This window comes from Dipteris shenzhenensis, chromosome 2 (genome assembly GCF_047967505.1).
Source record: "Dipteris shenzhenensis isolate YYH24624 ecotype China chromosome 2, Dip_SZ_1.0, whole genome shotgun sequence".
Classification (NCBI taxonomy): Eukaryota; Viridiplantae; Streptophyta; class Polypodiopsida; order Gleicheniales; family Dipteridaceae; genus Dipteris; species Dipteris shenzhenensis.
The window spans coordinates 35,830,039-35,849,964 of NC_141597.1; the positions used below are offsets into that span (position 1 = coordinate 35,830,039).

Here is a 19,926-nt window from a genome sequence, read left to right on the forward strand (position 1 = left end):
ACCAAGTACTCCCACAGGTATACAATCAAGGGTAGATGATGGATCATCTATTGGTGGAAATGATGAGCCAAATGTGGCTGATATGCAGGTGGGACAGCAAGCTGAAATGCCCTTGAGAAGATCATCTAGAGTGGCTAGACCGCCTGATAGGTTTGTTCCAGGGGTAGACTATGTGATGCTTATTGATTGCAGGGAGCCTTCTTGCTACAGAGAGGCTATGATGTGTGAGGATCAACACAAGTGGGAGTATGCTATGCAATCAGAGATGAGTTCACTTATGAAGAATAAGACTTGGGACTTGGTTTCTTTGCTACATGGAAAGAAAGCATTGCCATGTAAATGGGTCTACAAAATGAAGGTCATAGGTGATGACATGCCTAGGTACAAGGCCCGTTTGGTCACTAAAGGGTTCAAGTAAGAGAAGGGTGTGGACTTTGATGAGATATTCTCTCCGGTTGTGAAGATGACCACAGTTAGATGCATGCTTGGACTAGTGGCATCAGAGGATATGGAGCTTATGTAGATGGATGTCAAGATAGCTTTTTTGCATGGGGATTTGCATGAGAAAATTTACATGGTGCAGTCGGAAGGCTTTGAAGAAAGGGGAAAAGAGCATTTAGTTTGCAAGCTGAAGGAGTCTCTATGGTCTTAAGCAAGCGCCTAGAGAATGGTATTAGAAGTTTGATGATTTCATTCGGTCCCAGGGTTTTAGAAGGAGTGAAATTGATCACTGCCTCTACACTAAAAGGGCTAAGGATAATAGCCTGATAATCTTAGCACTATATGTGGATGATATGCTATTGGCTAGCAAGAATACTTATGAGCTAGATGCATTAAAGGCCAAGTTGCATGGGGCCTTTGATATGAAGGATTTGGGACTTGTAGGTCATATTCTTGGTATGAGCATCAAGCGTGATCGGAGTAGGAAACTCCTTTGGCTTTCACAAAAAGAGTATGTTACAAAAGTATTGCAGCGTTTGGAGGGGGGGAAGGTAGTGAGTACTCCATTGCCTCCATATGTGAAACTGAGTCATACGGATAGTCCCAAATCAGACGAGGAAAGGGCCATGATGGCCAAGGTTCCTTATGCATCAGCAGTTGGGAGTCTTATGTATGCTATGATAGCTACTAGACCAGGCATTGCATTTGCAGTGGGAGTTGTTAGCCGGTATATGGCTAATCCAGGAAAGAGGCATTGGGAGGCAGTTAAGTGCATCATGAGGTACATGAAGGGTACCAAGGAGATGTGCATCTGCTTTGGTAGAGGAGACATGCGTGTACTTGGGTACACAGATTCAGACTATGCAGGGCATGTGGATAGTAGGAGATCCACTTTTGGTTATGTGTTCACCTTTGCAGGTGGTGCAGTGTCGTGGATGTCTCGCACACAGAAGTGCATTGCTTTGTCTACCACAGAGGCTGAGTATGTTGCAGCCACAGAGGGTTGCAAGGAGGCTATATGGCTTGATCGGCTAGTGGGAGATTTGGGGATTCATACAGGTGTACCGACATTGCATAGTGATTCCATGAGTGCTATTCAGCTAGCACGGAATCCGGTCTTTCATGCAAAGACCAAACACATTGAGGTCAGGTACCATTTCATCAGGGAAGTACTTGAGGGCAAGCGCATAGAGCTTGTCAAGGTTCATACAGATGATAACCCTGCAGATATGCTGACGAAGAGTCTACCTAGTCAGCGGTTTGAGTATTGTCATGTATTGTTGGGCATTGGATAGTATGCTCACTGGTTGTTCTCCCGGAAAGGCACATTGTCCTTTAAGTGGGAGGTTGTGGGGGTTAAAGGTCACTGTGCCTTTACCCCGGTTATGTACAATACTCAAACACATATATAAATGAATGAAAAAGAAGATTAGGGTGTTCTGCACCCACCAAAAACTTGTGTGGCTCTCTGTTTCTCTCTCTCCCTCTTCCGTTCTTGCTTCCGTTGAGAGCACTCTCAGAGAAGGGGGTGGTTTGGGGTGGAGGGGGTGGGAGGGGGTGATGGAGAAGGGGGTGGGGGGGTTGTGGAGGGAGTGGTGGAGAAGGGGGGGTGGGGGTGCGGGTGGGGTGGCGGGGGTGGTGGAGACGGGGGGGGTGAAGGGGGTGATGGAGGGGGAAGGGGGGGAAGGGGATGGTGGTGGAGGGGCGGGTGGAGGGGGAGGGGGGTGGAGAGGGTGGTGGAGGGGGGGGGAACTTAAAGGATGGGAAACTTTGACAGAAATCTAAAGTGAGGAAGAGATGGTCGCCTTAATGCTCTCCAAGTCTTTCTCGATGTAACGGGATTGTTGAGGGCGAATGGACGGTGAGTGGATGGCTAGGTTATTGTCACTGAGGATGGGAGTAGGGTGGTGGTCGATGGAGAGAGAGGAGTGTCTTGCATAGGGCTTGAAATGGGGAAGAGGATGGAGGCAAGATGTGAAAGAAGAAGAATGAGGGGGTGGAGTGGATTTTTATAGGAATGGGTGTAGGTTTTAGGGTTAAACCCTAAACTCTTCCCGAGCCATAACTTTTCATGGTTAGCTCGGATCGCTCTTCTATAAAAAGGTGAAATGATCAAAATTGCAAGCTCTAAACATTCATGTCCACTACCTATTCTGATTTTTTAATCAAGTGGCTTCTTTTTAAGAAATAAATAAAATTTCTTAAGGTAGTAACCTAGGGTTGATGCTTGGGGTTGATATGTTTGGCTAGAGTTTGAAAAAACAAATTACTCTCCTTGCCCTTGAGGGTTATGTTCGTGAAAGTTTGTAGTAGTTTGTTTTTTACACATACTTGTGTGTGTTTACTTGTTACTTGAGACGCTAGTCTCCTCGACAGCAGTGCCAAATGTAGGCTCTTTCCAACGACTTCCATAGGAAGAGCAAGGTATTCTTAGTATGCAGGGTTCCGAGGCTTTTTGTCACCTACATATATCGGTGTTGTCGTTTGTAGTATAAGTGTAGCTTAGGACCTCAGGTCATATTTCAGTGAGAGATGTAGGCTTAAGTGTGGTAAGCAAATATAGTGCAAGCATGTGTGAAATGAATGTGCGTCATCATGGTTGGGGTAATGAAGGCTTTCGCCTTCATTGGGGGTTGAAGGGTTTAGGAGGAGTTTAAGGGTTAGAGGGAGGTTCAGGGTTTAGAAGGAGGTTCCAAGCTTCAGAGAGAGGTTTCAGAGTTTAGAAGAGATTCAAGTGTTAGAAGGAGGATCCAAGGTTCAGGGTAGAGTACATGGTGGAGAACTCGTCTCCCTCATAGATCATGGCGTTTAAGGGTTGAGGAACTAAGGGTTTAGGAGGAGCATAGGAGTGGGAGAGGAAGAAGATGTAAGAGCATAGGGGGAAAGGAGGGAGGAGGAGGAGGAGGAGGAGGGAGGAGGAGGAGGGAGAGGATGGGTTGCAAGGTTGGAGGAGAGGGGAGGAGGAGTTGCAAGGTTAGGACATGCTTTTGGACATGGAATGCAAGGAAGCATGGACACTTGAGGCAATTGCTTGGAATATCAAAGTAGATTTCAACACAATGCCCTAAAGAGTCTGGGCTTCATTCCATTATGGGGTATTGATACAAGTTGGAGCGTTTATCTCTCTACATATAGGAATTGTAAGACATTCCCTCTCTACATGTAGAACTTGCATGTAGAAGTTGCATGTAGGAGTTGCATGTTGAACTCGCATGCAAGACTTGCATGTAGGAGATGCAAGTAGAACTTGCATGTAGAACATGCATGTAGGAATCGCATGTAGGACTTGCATGTAGGAGTTGTAAGTAGAACTTGCATGTTGAGGATTCCTAAGAGAGATTATTCCTAGCCATATGCAAGTACAAGTGGAGCTTTGCTGCTACTCTACACACACATTCTATACTACCTAAGTCCATGTTGGAACAGAGACAACAGTGGCGCTCATCTCCTCCCTTGGATCCATTAGTTGATCAAGGGCTTATATTTGATGCCTCTAATCCTTTGATAGTATCCCTTAGATCTACCCCTTGACACCCATCTCCACCATAGATCTACCAAAGATCCAATGGTCCACAAATAAAGGCGCCTTCTCCCTCTTCAATACAGTCCCCTCCTATTTGTCAAAGTTTGCCAGTTTGGAGCCCACCAAAGGTGCCTCCCTTAAGTCTCCCACCATTTTGAGCATCCTAGGCCTTTGATTCATCCACCATTCACCTCCATCCAAAGGCCTGCAAGGTTCCCAAATTCAAAATAAAGGTACCCATGTTAGTTGGGTCAATGCTACGAGACCCTTAGACCATGGGTTACCATAGTGGATTCAATTCCAATTAACTTAATCCATTTCTTGATACTTTCCTTATGAGGCCCTTTTGAGACCCAAAATCTCCCCTAATGTAGGAGGACAGCTTCATTAGGAAACAGGGATGTGGAATGCCCCACCTAGAGCACCTAAAGCCATCAGGGGAGAATTGGGGTCTCAAAAGGGCCTCATAAAGAATTGATTAAGAAATGGATTAAGTTAATTAAAAGTGAATCACTATGGTAACCCATGGGCTAAGGGACCCTTAGCATTTACTCAATTGACATGGTTTGAAATTGATCAACCTTGGCCTTTGGGGAGATGGGTGTTGGATGGATCAAATGCCTAGGATGGATTTGATGGGCTCCAAGTGGCAAGATCTCACAAGGGGAGGAGAAGGTTTGACTTTGTGGAGGCCTCATTAAGAGGTAAAAGGTGCCTTTTCATGTGTACCCTTGATCAATGGCCAAGATTGAGGCGCTTGTTTGGAGGGCTAGGATGAAAGCGCCTTTTACCTCATTAAGAGGTAAAAGGTGCCTTTTCATGTGTACCCCAAGATCAATGGCCAAGATTGAGGCGCCTGTTTGGAGGGCTAGGATGAAAGCGCATTTTGGATGGTGGAGATGAAGATCCAAGATCAAGGGCTTGGATTGAAGTGCCTGTTTGGATGGCCTAGATTGATGAAGCACCATTTGCTCTATCCTCCTCCCTTGGATCTAACCTTGATCTATAAAGTAGATTGAAGTGCCTTTTGCACTCATCCTTTCCCTTGGATCCACACCTTGATCTATGGCCCAAATTGGAGCGCATTTTACTCTCATCTCCTCCCTTGGATCCACCCCTTGATCCATGGCCCAAATTGGAGCGCATTTTACTCTCATCTCCTCCCTTGGATCCACCCCTTGATCCATGGACCAAATTGAAGCACATTTTCCCCTCATCCTCTCCCTTGGATCTACCTATTGATTTAATGGCTGGGAGTGCTCTACCACAAATTTGAATGTGACCCTTGGATTGGAGATCATATCAATGGCTAGGAGTGAGTACCATGGGTGAGAGGTCTCCCCAGCCATAAAAGCTCAACATGTCCTTTTGTACAACACAACATACCAGTGTGATGTGTCCCACACAAAGAAGCACTCTCATTGGTACACCTCAAATCCCTCTCTAATCCCTTGAAATTAGGAAATACTAATTGGAGGCCCTTTTGAGACCCCATTTCTCCCCTAATGTAAGGGATTGGATACCTGAGAGCCCCTATAACAAACAAACCAAGAGAGAGGGAGGCATCATGCATGGTGCCACATGGGGACTACAACCTTCCCTTCCTCCACAAATGAACGTCTAGAGTCATATCCAATGAAACTTCATATATTGTGATTCTCTGTGGAGAAGGAAAACAAAGGGTTGCTCTTAGAAGGTCGAACCATCTGGACCGCCTCGAAACAATGATTATAAGCCTTTAAATAGGCAAAGACCAAGATTGAGCTACCTATTTGAATTGACCTTCCCACCCAAAATCCCATTTTCTTTGGTACCAAACAACCACAAGCTAGTAATCTCCCAAAAAGTATTGTCTTGTCCTAGTGCCAATCTAGTGCATAATATATGTAGCACTACTCCAACCTTACAGTGTGTGCATCCTACCACACTAAAATGCAAATCCTCCATTTCACCTGGATTGCCCATCTATGCTATGCTATTACATGAGTTCTAGATGATGGAGTCATTCCCTCAAGGTCGTTTGAGATGAAAACCTCAAATTGTAAGACCTTTGCTTTTGGTGAAGGGGAAAACTCATGCAAGGGAAATCCCTTGGTGGCCACTTGTAGTAGCATGACCCATCCTATCTATGATGTAATCCATTTCCCAAAGAAATTTTAACCTCTCTTCAACATGTGAAGCTATGAGCTTCAAAGCAATAGTTGCAGCTGCAAAAGAACTTGTGTGTTTTCATTTCAATGCCTACATTTTTTATTTGTTTATCATTTTAAAGCTTAACAAAAAAAAAGTTTAAATCTAGGAAGTTGAAAACAAAGCTAGAAGCGATTATTGTAGGAAGCTTGACCTAGCAAGTGAGATGTGTTAAAACCACTTAAATTGGACTAATTCAACAAGGCAAGAGCACAATTTGCACACAGCATCAATCGAACCTGCTAATCGGTCAATTAAATCACGGAGAACGAAAGAGAAAATGCAAAATCTATCAACCAAACTCACCACACCAAAGAAGAATTTGTGAACAAAGATCCCTTGACATTGCTGTTGGGCGATGTATTTAAGGTTGAATATCAACTGTGAAAGTCGACGACAACAAATTGCTAGACAGTGGAGGTTCTTTCACCTCCACCTTCCCCTCAAGCATCTGCACCACCTCTCCCATCGTCGGCCTCATCTTAGCCATCTCCTGAATGCACCACAGCGCCACCCTCATGCTCACCTCGGCTTCCTCTTCCGTCACCTTCCCCCTCACCGCCGCATCCACTACCTCCACCACTCTACCCTCTCTCAACTTCCTCATCACTAACGTTGGTAAATACGAGTCCTCCGGATCCTCCTGCATCTGATCCACACTCCTCCTCCCGCTCACCAGCTCCAGTAGCACCATCCCGTAGCTGTACACGTCGCTCTTGCTGTCGATGCCCTCTCCCAGCAGCCACTCTGGTGCTAAGTACCCCGGAGTGCCCCGCGCGGTAGTCACCACTCGGCTCCGATCCCTGCCCATGCTGCAAGATAATCCGAAGTCTGACACTTTCGCTCGGAATCGGTTGTCCAACAAAATGTTCTCCGGTTTCACATCCAAATGCAATATCCTCTCCTCGCACTCTTCGTGCAAATACGCCAGGCCTCGAGCAGTCTCCACTGCTATCCTGAACCTCGTCTTCCAATCCAGGAACGCTGTCGATGATGACTCCGCTTCGTCATCCTTGCTTCGGAAAATCCATCTTTCTAACGAGCCTCTAGGCATGAGCTCGTAAACCAGCAATCTCTGAAATGACTCTGCACAAAATCCTTTCAAGGACACCAGATTCACGTGTCGTATCTTCGATATGGTAGCGACTTCTGCACAGAACTCTTTCTGTCCCCGCCCTTCTCTCTCTAGCCTCTTCACCGCAACGTTGCTGCCGTCTCGCAGTGTCCCTTCGTAGACCGAACCGAACCCGCCTCGTCCCAGCTTCTTAGTGAAATTTTCGGTGATGCTCTGCAGCTCCGTGTATGAAAATCTCGTTGGTAGCCCGGACAGGCTGTTCAGAAATTCTGCATCCAATTCCCCCACTTCGATGGCGTCCATTGCATGCTTAGCATTTTCCTTAACCCTGAGACCGTGTGCGAACAGAAGTAAGCACATAAAGACAAAAATCAGGCAATTGGTTATAATGGTCTCGGCTCTCAGGACGGCGGGGGGATGCTTCATGCTAATGGGTTTGTAAGCGAAGAAACCTAGGAGCAATATGTCGATGACTAAGAAGGCAATTGCGCAGGTGAACCATATGGAGCTCCTCCTCTTCAAGCAGCAATTCATGATGTAGCTCCGATCCCTTGTCTTGTCCTTGTCCTTTAATAGTCTCTGGACCTTTGCGTCCCTCTCTCTCTCTCTCTCTCGTTCTACCTCAAAGAGTGGAAGGTAAGACGATTGAAGAAACTTGGTTTCTGAAGGGAAGTGGCTTCGACATCCTTGTCGGTGCTTGACGAGGAAGCGGGCTGGAAGGCGCCCTGCATGGAGGATTTCGTCGCTCAATAGCTGTGTATGAAATAAACAGAGGGATACTCTTCGTTGCGTGTAACATATCAAAGGCCTCGTGGTTTTCAGAATATGCAGTTCCATGTTCCCATTGCCCATGTCCTGGTGCATCACTTCATAGTCATCTTCTTTGAAACGACTACACTCAAGTCACTACATCTCCACTACATCATAGGCAAAGACTGGAATTATCAAGTTAATAGGACCCCCCACACAAAGAAAAAATGCGCAAGAGAAAGATGTGAAAATTCGAAAGTAGAATTCGATTCTCCACTAAAGCACCCCACACAAAACTCTATTTTTTAAATACTTTTTCAAATTAAGTAAGATGACATCATATCATAGAGCACTATGAGCGCCTACAAGTCTATTTCACCTTAACTCCATCTCTTTTGGCATTTATATATATATATATATATACACTTATATATATATATATATACTATTCCTTAAAGAGGGAGAGAGGCATAAGAAGTTGACACGTGGTGAAAATCTGACATGGCATGAATGGAGGGAGGTCCAGGAGAGGTTCGGGGATAGAGCTTGGAGGAGGCTACACGAGCATGACATGTGGTAATCATGGAGAGTCACTGCCTCACTGACTGGGCGGGGAGGGGGCAGATCGGTCACCGCAGACAGTGACTCACTGACTGGGCGGGGAGGGGGCAGATCGGTCACCGCAGACTAGCATCCACCAAATGGCACGCCATAAAGACACTTGTCCGAAGGGAACGGACTGCGGGGCAGCAGCAGACGGACTGTTGGGTAGAAGACGGACTGCGGGGCAACACCAGACGCGTTCAACAGCCAACACACGCGTGTGGCCAGAGACGCGACAGAGGCGTAACTATATGCAATTTAGTATGCGCCATGACGTGTGGGTGGGAAAAAATCAACGTGCAAGTGGCAGAGGGCGCCATGTCAGAAGACGACGCGAGACAGAGAGAGCACTAGACAGAGATGAAGCCCGAGAGAGAGAGAGAGAGAGAGAGAGAGAGATGAAGATAGAGAGAGGGGAAGACAGAGACACGAGAGGAAGGGGGGAGAAAAGAGCGAGACAGGAGCGAGAATGAGAGGGCGGAGAGCGAGAGAGAGAGCGAGAGAGAGAGACAGAGAGGGAGGGGGGGAGATGAGAGAGAGAGAGAAAGAGAGAGAGAGAGAAGAGAAGAGGAGAGAAGAGACAAGAGAGAGAGAGAGAGAGAGAGAGCAGAGAGGAGCGAGAATGAGAGAAGCGAGAATGAGAGGAGAGAGAGCGAGAGAGAGAGGGGGGGGGAGGGAGAGGAGGGAGAGAGAGTGAGAGAAATGAGAGAAAGTTTGAGAGAGAGAGAGAGAGAGAGAGAGAGAGGATAAATATATATATATATAGAGAGAAAGAGAGCGAAGAGCGAGAGTGAGACGATATATATATATATAGATATGTAGAGAGAGAGAGAGAGGTAATATATTTATATTATATTCTCTATATATATATATGTACATGTATATGATATTTATACATATATAATTAGAGTATATTATATTTAATATATGCATATATATATATATAATTATTTATACACACACACACACTTTTTTTTTGTGTGTTATTTATTTATATATATCTCTCTCTCTCTATATATATATATTTTGTACTATACATACATATTTATATTTATATATATATATAGGAGAGAGAGAAAACAAAGAGAAAGAAAGAGAGACAGTAAAGAAAGAGAGAGAGAGAGAGAGAGAGAGAGAGAGAACAGAGACAGAGAGAGAGGGGGGGAGAGAGAGAAAGAGAGAGAGAGAGAGAGAGAGAGAGAGAGAGAAGAGTGAGAGAGTGAGAGTAGAGAAAGAGAGAAAGAAGAGCGAGAGAGAGAGAGAGAAAGAGAAGAGCCAGAGAGAGAGAGTAGAGAGAGAGAGAGAGAGAGAGAAGAGCCAGAGAGTGAGAGGAGAGAGAGAGAGAGATAGAGAGAGAGAGAAGAGCCAGAGAGTGAGAGTAGAGAGAGAGAGAGAGAGAGAGAGAGAGGGGGGGGGAGAGGGGGAGAGAGAGAGAGAGGGGGGGAGAGAGAGAGAGAGAGAGAGAGAGAGAGAGAGTAAGAGGGAGGAAGAGACAGAGAGAGAGAGAGAGGGGGGGCGAGAGCGAGTGAGAGAGGAGCGAGAATGAGAGGGGAGAGAGAGAGAGAGAGAGAGAGAGAGAGAAAACAAAGAGAGAGAGAGAGAGAGGCGAAAGATAAGAGAGAGAGAGAGAGAGAGAGAGAGAGAGAGAGAGAGAGAGAGAGAGAGAGAAGGGGGGGGGGACAGGGAGGGAGGGAGGGAGGGAGGGAGGGAGAGAGAGAGAGAGAGAGAGAGAGAGAGAGAGAGAGAGAGGAGTGAGAATAAGAGGGGAGAGAGAGAGAGAGAGAGAGAGAGAGAGGGGGGGGCGGGGGCGAGCGAGTGAGAGAGGAGCGAGAATGAGAGGGGAGAGAGAGAGAGAGAGAGAGAGAGGGGGGGAGTAGAGAGAGAGGGGGAGGAGAGAGAGAGAGAGAGAGAGAGAGAGAGAGAGAGAGAGAGAGAGCAATTTTGGGTTAGAGATAGAGAGAGCGCATAAATATAGATTTATTTATTTATTTATTTAAACATCTATATATATAAATATGTACATACACACACACACACACACACACACACACACACACACACAGATATATAGTACATTAATATCACCCCTTAACGAGGGGGTCTTGAAACTTGGAATTTCAATTCTTTAAAGTAAATAATTTTTAATATCCCTTCTTGAGACCTTGCGGAGCAGGTCTCTGGCCCGCCGTCATAGACGGCGGGTCAGGTTACTCATCATAATAAATTGCCTATATCATGGTACAATCCTAGAGGCCACTCCTACTCCCAAGAAGCATATTTATGCAACATCAATTTTTTCTATAATGACTTGGTAGTTTATAATATCTTAGGATCAAACCTGAAATTCTTTACAACCAATGACCTGTTTACAACTTAGCATTCTATGTCATGCGAGCTAAACCTCCACCATTGAATTATCTTGTCCACTAACGACATAATTGGATTATTAAAGATGTGATAAACTACCTATTAAAAGGAGAGGAAAAAAAGGTACTTACATAACATGGATGCATTGGCACCCACTAGTGGTGCTAGAAATGACAAAATATGAAGAGGGGAGAGGAGAAGAGTGGAGATGAGGAGAGAGGGCACAGCTAGAGAGCACACCACAAATGACTAATTGTACAACACTAGATTTAATTGAAAAAATAGAATATATACAAACCCTTTTAGGGTTAGGGTTAGGGGATCTAACCCTTTCCTTTATAGCATTCTATAAGGTTAGTGCTATGTACATATGATCACGTGATGGTGCTATGCACACATGATCACATGATGTTGAGCGTGAACTCTCAACACCTTCCCTCAAGATCAACATCATGAAGTAGGCCTTCCTTCAAGATGATGATTCTGGGGGTACACGTGGCATACCAGGGTGCTTGATGACATGGCACTCTGGGCGAGGGCAATGATGTGGCAGATAAGGTCTGCCACGTGGTAGACTGTGAACCAAACCATACCACACTGAGGGTAGAGTTGGTGATAAGGCCACGTGTCAGAAGGAAAGCCACCGGAATCTTTAAGAGTCTGATGAAATCTAAGAAGATTCCGTCCGCCTGTGGATTTTCGTCGATGCTGACTGTGTGGCATCGCGTGCACTGCCATTTGGAGATCTAGAGGCTGGCTATGGAGGTAGAAGCCGTCTGGTGCATACGGAGGCTTGGGCTACTGAGGATTGAGGCGATGCTGTTGTTGAAGAAGCTTCGTTGGGAGGAGCCGCTGCTGGGGGCTCGATGGATCCTGTTGACGGCCGTAGAGGTCGTTGGACCCTATCAGAGTTTGGAGCAGGAGGTCACGAACCTGCTTGCTAGTAGTCGAGGAGCCGATCGTTGCTCGTGTTGGAGGTCCGTCGGGAGTCGCAGCTTGTTTTGGAAGCCGTTTGCAAGGTGTTGATGGAAGCTCAGGTCTTCACAGAAGGTCTTCGCTGCTTGAAGCCTCAGGTCGTTGGTGGCGGTTAGGAGCTCATGGGAGCTTGCATGCGTTGTTCGGGCTGCTGCTGGCCGATCGTTAGCTCTTGGAGCGTAGATGGCGATGGAGGCTTTGGCTTGAAGCTGGACTACAGAGGAGCTTGGCTAGCGCATACAGGTAGCTGTTGCTGTCGATTACAGACATGGAGAGCATAGAGGCATAGTTCGTAGAAGACTATGGAGATTCGTGGGAGTCGCCTATGAAGCCTAGCACTATGAGCAGTGCTCCTTTCGTGCGAGCGGCTATTTGCAAGGCATTGCAGAGATAGTACGTCAAGGTGTTGAGACTTGGTGCTGTCGGCTGAGTAGGAGAGATGTGCTGCAGCTGGTCGTAGGCCTGTTGGGTCTGTTGCAGGTGACCACCGGTTGTGAGAGTTAGTCATCGCCATCTTCCTTTCTTCAGTCCATAGCTTACAGCCCAATCTGAGCGCCCTTCAACTCAGCCATTCGTCCCTCAATTCAATGTATCCAATCGCTTCCAATGAGACAGAAGCTGTGTCGGTCTACAGAAGCTTGGCTGTGAGCTAAGAAAGAGTCATTTGACAATTTTCTGACGTGTTTGTAGAAGGCCGTGAGCCCATTTGCTGAGGTTGTACTGTTGTAGTTTCTTTGTAGAAGAGAGAGGCATGAAAAGGATGTCGATTTGCTGTAGGAGCTCCTATTTGATGGAGGAGCTTGTCGCAGGTGTCCTTAAAGCTTGGAGTAGTTGCTTGAAGGCTTTGCTTGGTCGTAGATGCTTTTAAGGAGCCGATCGTCAAGCACTTGAGCTCTCAAGGAGAGCTTCGTTTCCTTACTTTGTAGGTGATAGACCTCTCTCTTTCTCTCGAAATGAACACATTCAGAATTTCTCTTTCTCAGCAGATATGAAACTCTCTTAACTCCACACAATCTAAATCTCTCTCTCTCTCTCTCAAAGAGCTGAACGGAAATCTCTTAAAGAAAATGGACGGATGAAGATCTCTCACCGAAAGTGGACTCTCACGGAGAACACTCAAAAGAACTCTCAATCTCACAATCTCTCTTACACTCTCAAGAATCACAATGCCTCAGCGGAAGGCAAGCCAGCTCTGATACCATGACAAAATATGAAGAGGGGAGAGGAGAAGAGTGGAGATGAGGAGAGAGGGCACAGCTAGAGAGCACACCACAAATGACTAACTGTACACTAGATTTAGTTGAAAAAATAGAATAGATACAAACCCTTTTAGGGTTAGGGTTAGGGGATCTAACCCTTTCCTTTATAGCACTCTATAAGGTTAGTGCTATGCACATATGATCACGTGATGGTGCTATGCACACATGATCACATGATGTTAAGCGTGAACTCTCAACAAGAAAGAGGAGACTTCGGGCTACAAGGTTGGTTATCAAATGTTCCAATGAGATTACACTCTTTTGTGCTACACTGTTTGTGACTAAGTTTTTATTGTGTTCTTCTTTAGGAACTTCATGGAAGATGTGATGGGAAGAACGGACGGGGATGATATTGACTGTTCATATGCTCTAGCTAGTTTATTGAAGTAAAGCGATGTCATTGGGATACTAAGGGACCCAAGACACAAGCGCCTACATGTGCAAGTTGTTGAGGAGGTGATGAAGGAATTCAAGGATATTGTGGATGCAAAGGAGATGCTTGTAGCTTGTGATACTACCAGTGTAAGTCATGAAGCTTACACATCTATTTTCAAAATTTTCAAGTCTGCTATTTTGGGAAAGTATAAGAAGTCTACAATGCCCCTACCCATACCTTGGTCTTGGTCTGTGAGACGTGCACGGTGAGAAGCAAACCAATGTGCAAGAGAAATGCTTGGAGGTTAACATTGCGTAAGGGGCACAATGACTTGGAAGAGTAAAAAGAAATCTAGCTTGCAAACCTTTGAGATGAATGCTTTCAACAATGTCTACTTAGATGTTGAGAAACTGCAACAAGCAATGGTCAAATTCTTTGGCATGAGAGAAGATGGTAAGAGGAAATCCATTATAGCATTGCACTTTACTTAGTTCATTTCCTATATCATGTTTATCCTAACGATTTTTCTCTTTTGTTGTATAGATTCCAATGGAAAGCTCATATTTGTCATCAAAATGGATGAAGCTCAATTGGTGAAAGAACACAAGTTAGAGAGAGTCAGCATCTGCATTATGAATAAGGCCTTAGCCTTTGTTCAAGGGGATGAAGAAGTAAGGCAAGATTTCTCAGTGCAATCAGAGAAAGATGTATGGTGGCTTGTAGCATTTGAGACTCCGAAAGAGTGCCATGAGACATTGAAGTGGGTTCTAGATAGAACAATCCCATGGATGATCTTAAGACAAGAGGAAGGGCAAACATTGACAGTTGATGGCCATGGAACCTTTTAAATTGAATGGCATCTTGCTAGTGATTTGAAAACCCTCAAGTGCTTGCATGGTTATGATACAGGGGCAAATGCAATGAACACATGCCTTTATTGCATGTGTTCACAACGTAAGCAAAAGGCTAGCTTATAATGGGAGAATGGCATTCTATCTTGTAGCCAAACGCAAGCTCCCAATCGCGACAAGAAGGATCCAAAGTGGGATCCCATCTCGCCCATCCCACTTGAGAGAGTACACATATGTACTTTACACGTAGAACTATGTGTACTTGATAAGTTGTTGTATTTGCATCTTGTTTATGCTTGGAATTTAATTCCGCAAGAAGTATCCGCACGGTGCATTGCAGAAGCTGAGAAGTTGCTGTCAGAGATGGGATTCCATAGAGGACATGTCAAACTTAAGGAGGATAAGAAAATGTTTGGAGCAACACAGAATCTTCCTACAAAAGTGTCCATGGGTGGAGGGAAGGCAAGGAGATTCCTATCGAACCACAATCTCAACAAAGACAAACATACATTGTCTCAAAGTAGTTTGGGTTGGGAATACTTGAAAGCATTGTGTGAATGCACGACCAATAAGGCTTCTCATCCTCAAGTCGCAACTTTGAGAGCTAAAGTATGGACAAAGGTAGATGCATTGATAAAATTGCTTCACCAGGTTCAAATCGATGAGATGTATTATGAAAGGTTCAAGATGGCTGTGAAAGAGTTTATGCAATTAATGGTGAAAGCATGGGGGGAGTCGCACATGACACATTACATGGTAATCTTGGCACCATCGTAATATTTAGCACTTGCTTTATAAATAGTTTTTGTTGCTGATTTGATTCTCATCATGTTTGCATCATATTCTCTATGCACATGGACCATGGTTTGTACAAAATTGGGGTCCTTTGTCCATTTGGAATACACAAGGCATGGAGAAGTTGCACTATAGAGCTAAGGCAGCCTACTTCAAGAACTCAAGGCATGGTGGTGGTGTCACTTGCAGCAATGCATCGCATGAGATGTTCGATTGGGAGGATTACCAAAAAGTGAGCAAAGAAAAGCGAGCAGCCCCAAATAAGCGAGCAAGATTAAATAGGTTTCAAGCGAGCGAGAACCTCATCCAGCATCTTATTCCTCTCAATATCATTGGAACAATTGATGTGATCATAAGCAAATTAAACATATTCCAACAATGAAGGCATGCCTGAAACTCACAATTAACTTCTCTTTCATCCCCATACTATCAATTTGAGTCGTTGTGGAGAGGTAGAGACACAACAATACATAAAATTTGCGATAAAAAAAGCAAACACTACTCAGATTGAACATCCACACAGCAAGATAATGATAGATCACAATGTAGAATATATGACTGAAAATATGTAAACATGATCATGTGCTACATATACATATCATGTCTTTTATGCTTGCAGAAGATCATCCATACATTCGATCCAAAAACATGGAAACAGAACTAACTATGTCAAAAGAAAAAAAACACATTTTCATCATAAGGATTAATTTTGCTTAGTGAAAATACCTATGTAATCTGGACAATACCATGCTTTAAAAAACTTAGGGAGCCAAAAAAGGATTTTAGCCCTCCATATTTCTATTATGACCAATGTTTGAATGATAGTTCTATCGGAACTAGAAATGAATGCATCTAACCACTATGTTGAGTGCTCATCCAGTATCCTATAGACTATTATGTTAAAGTCAATACGTGACCACAAACTCAAGCATAAGAGGAGCATGATTCAAGTGAAATAATTGGCAAAGACACTCGGTAACTAGTATGCTACTACATCTAACGAAAAATATGCACCAGGCATTAACAAGCTTTTATTTCCACCCGTATAAGCAAACTCGTATCTTGTAGTATGAAAAACTTTAAGGAAAACATTTCACTTAATGCATCAGTTAAGCCAGTGACTACTCATCATGCACAATCAAACAATCATCAAGGAAAGTCTAGTCAAGCAAGTTGAAGCAAAAAACCAAATATCTATTCGGATCTATGCCGTGGTGTATCCGCCAACCATGAGTAGCAAAAGAACCTATGAAAAAAGCAAAATAGGGATTATGCCACTCTACCATGATCACTTCCATGCTACAAATAAGGGAATACATAGTCATTTTAGAATACTTTTAGGGTTCATTCCCAACCACTAAAAAGAGAGCCAATGCTATCTATTTGTATTCATAAAATCTTTATGAACATTATCATGTTCAATATAAGGATAGGAGCCAGCTCAATGGGTAGTCTTAAACAAATATAAATACTATTCAAATTTTAACCTTATGCAAAAGCTTTTTTTTTAACACAAAGTAAAACTTGATTATACATATAGATGGGAATCAGGTCACCATTGTAAGTATGTATTTAGTAATTAAGTTGAAAATATTCCCTTAGAAAAATAGCTCAATCAACATAGTACCCATATTATATATCCAAAATTTACAAGATCTCATTCATACCATTAGATTGTTTTCATCACTTGTCATCAGTACTAACCTCAATTGGCATTATGTATTTGGGTCAAAATAGTGTATATGAGTGTATGCATCCATTTGTGATGTATATTGTTGTACTAATCCATGGTGCTTTACGGCTTGAGTTGTTTGTAGCGCAATTAATCACAACAATTTTGTATTTTTTAAAAGAAAAATGCCATAAACATTTCATGCTGCAAAATACACACAAAAAAATGGCATTCGTAGCATTAATCCAAGCATTTCCTACAAGCAATCTCCATCCCTCCCTTTCTTGCTTACTCTTTCGGCCACCTCCACCCTCTTGTTGCCCTTCAAGACTGCCTCTTGCCTCCTCGCCTCCTTGCTTCCTCTCAAACACATATATAAATGAATGAAAAAGAAGATTAGGGTGGTTCTGCACCCACCAAAAATTGTGTGGCTCTCTGTTTCTCTCTCTCCCTCTTCCGTTCTTGCTTCCGTTGAGAGCACTCTCAAACGATGCCTTGTGTTTTGCTCAAGGGGATGAGGAAGTTGAGCATGGTTTCTCAGTCCAATATGAGAAGGACATATGGTGGCTTGCAGCATTTGAGACCTCAAAGGAGTGCCATGAGACATTGAAGTGGCTCCTTGCTTCTTTGCCTTCTCACCTCCTTGCATCATGCTTGTTGCTGGCAATTCCAAGGCTGTCCCTCCCCTCATTGGCCAGCTCCTCTACTCCTCACGTCATCCTTCTCCTCATTTTGGTGTCTCTAATGAATAGCTTGGGGGTCTTGTTTTTGGAGGGGGGAAGCATAAGAATGGCAACACCTTAATGCGCTGTCATTTTTCGTGCTTTTGCCACCCAAAAACAAGACCTGCAAAGCCCTTGCTTAAGCTTGAATGAGCCTCTTGATTTTGGGCGTGTTAAGCCATTTTTGACCATTATACCCCCAAAATCAAGAGGCTCATTCAAGCTTAAGCAAGGGCTTTGCAAGCATTGCAAGTCCAGTAAATGAAATCAATCAGATTAGGAATTGGCAAACTCAATTTGGGAATGGTCAGAAATACTTTGTCTTTGAATAATGCCTTGGATCATGGGATGGGGTCCCATGAACCTGCTGCCTATGACGACGAATGGTTCTGCCCTCGACTAAAGGTGACGTGTGTAGTAGTAAAAGGATAGCCCTCATGGAATCTCTAAGGGGTCTTGATTTTGGCCATGATTTGCACATTCTAGCACTTGAGCCATATATCAATTTCCAACACTTGAGGCATATAGTGGCTTTGCCCACGCAATGTTTCCAGCTACAATCCAAGCCTCAAGCAATCTCATATTCTGTATCCAGAGACATCATGAGGGGTAGAGCCTCTTTTTGGTAGTCTCACTAGCAATATGTATTGAAAAAAAAATGTATTCAATTATTATATTCTTCCTTGCTATATGAATGCTCTTAATGCATCCAAATTGTAGAACTACTTCAATACTACTTCTTAGTTATATTGTATAATAACCTCCATATGTATGCTCGTGAGACAACAAAAAAGAGACCTCGCAACCCAAAAATGATAGTGCATTGATGCGCTGCCATTTTTGGGCTACTAGGCCTCTTTTTTAATGTTTCCTGAACATAAGAACAAGCACTTGTGTTCCTTACCTTTCTTTCCAATGGGGGTTTTGATTTTGGGGGTGTATGCCAAAAATTGATAAACAACATTATTTGATGCATATAGTTTTATTAAATCGATAAAATGGGCATGAAAACATCTAAATTGGCTCTTGCCATTTGATTTGATGTATGACATGACCCCATTTGGATTTGTAATTCCAAAGATATGGGGTCTTACTTTTAGGGCTTGAATGCCTAAAATAGGCAGCGCGCCAATGCACTGCCTATTTCATACATTTAGGCCTCAAAAGTAGGACCCCATGTAGGACCAAATGAGGTCCTACTTTTGAGGCCTAAATGCATGAAATAGGCAGCACATTGACAAGCTACCTATTTCAGGAATTTAGGTCCTAAAAGTAGGACCCCGTATCTTTGGACTTACAAAAACCAATGGGATCATGTCCTATATCAAATCGAACGGCAAAAGTCAATTTAGATGGTTTTCATGCCTGATTTCTCCATCAATCAAAACTGTATGCATAAATATATACATCAAGATATGCATCAATATATGCATCAATATATACATATGTATGTATGTATATATATATATATATATATAGATACATACATACATACATACATACATGTGTGTGTGTACACACACACACACACACATATATATACACATATAGATATATATGTATGTATATACATACATATATACATACTTACATACATACAGCAAAATGGGGGTCTTGATTTTGGGGGGGGTATGCCAAAAATTGATAAACAACATTATTTGATGAATATAGTTTTAGTTGATGGAGAAAATGGACATGAAAACCATCTAAATTGGATCTTGCCATTCAATTTGATATATGACATGAACCCATTCGGATATGCAAGTCCAAAGATACGGGGTGCTACTTTTAGGGTCTGAATGCCTAAAATAGGCAACGCGTTAACGCGCTGCCTATTTCATGCATTTAGGCCTCAAAAGTAGGACCCCATTGGCAACACAATGGGGTCCTACTTTTGAGGCCTAAATGCATGAAATAGGCAGCGCGTTTGTTGCCAATGGGGTCCTACTTTTGAGGCCTAAATGCATGAAATAGGCAGCGCGTTAACGCGTTGCCTATTTCAGGCATTCAGGCCTTAAAAGTAGGACCCCGTATCTTTGGACTTACAAATCCAGATGGGGTCATGTCATATATCAAATCAAATGGCAAGAGCCAATTTAGATGATTTTCATGTCCATTTTCTCCATCACCGATGGATGCATACACTTATACTCACATCAATTTCCAATATTGTATTAGATGGACCCTTAGCATATATGTGTGCATAGAAGACCATTTCCTACATTGATCCCTGATTTCATAGTTAAATTATTCCCTTTCTCACATTCTAACATGTGACTTTTTTTATGAATGCATGATACTTGTATATGGTCAAGGAAGGTATATTA

The 19,926-nt window shown here is 43.5% G+C and overlaps 1 pseudogene; it reads right to left on the minus strand.

Moving 5' to 3' along the window:
- Positions 1-6,518: 6,518 nt before the first annotated feature.
- Positions 6,519-19,926, minus strand: part of LOC147904693 (putative receptor-like protein kinase At5g20050 pseudogene) — a 24,188-nt pseudogene continuing 10,780 nt past the window's right edge.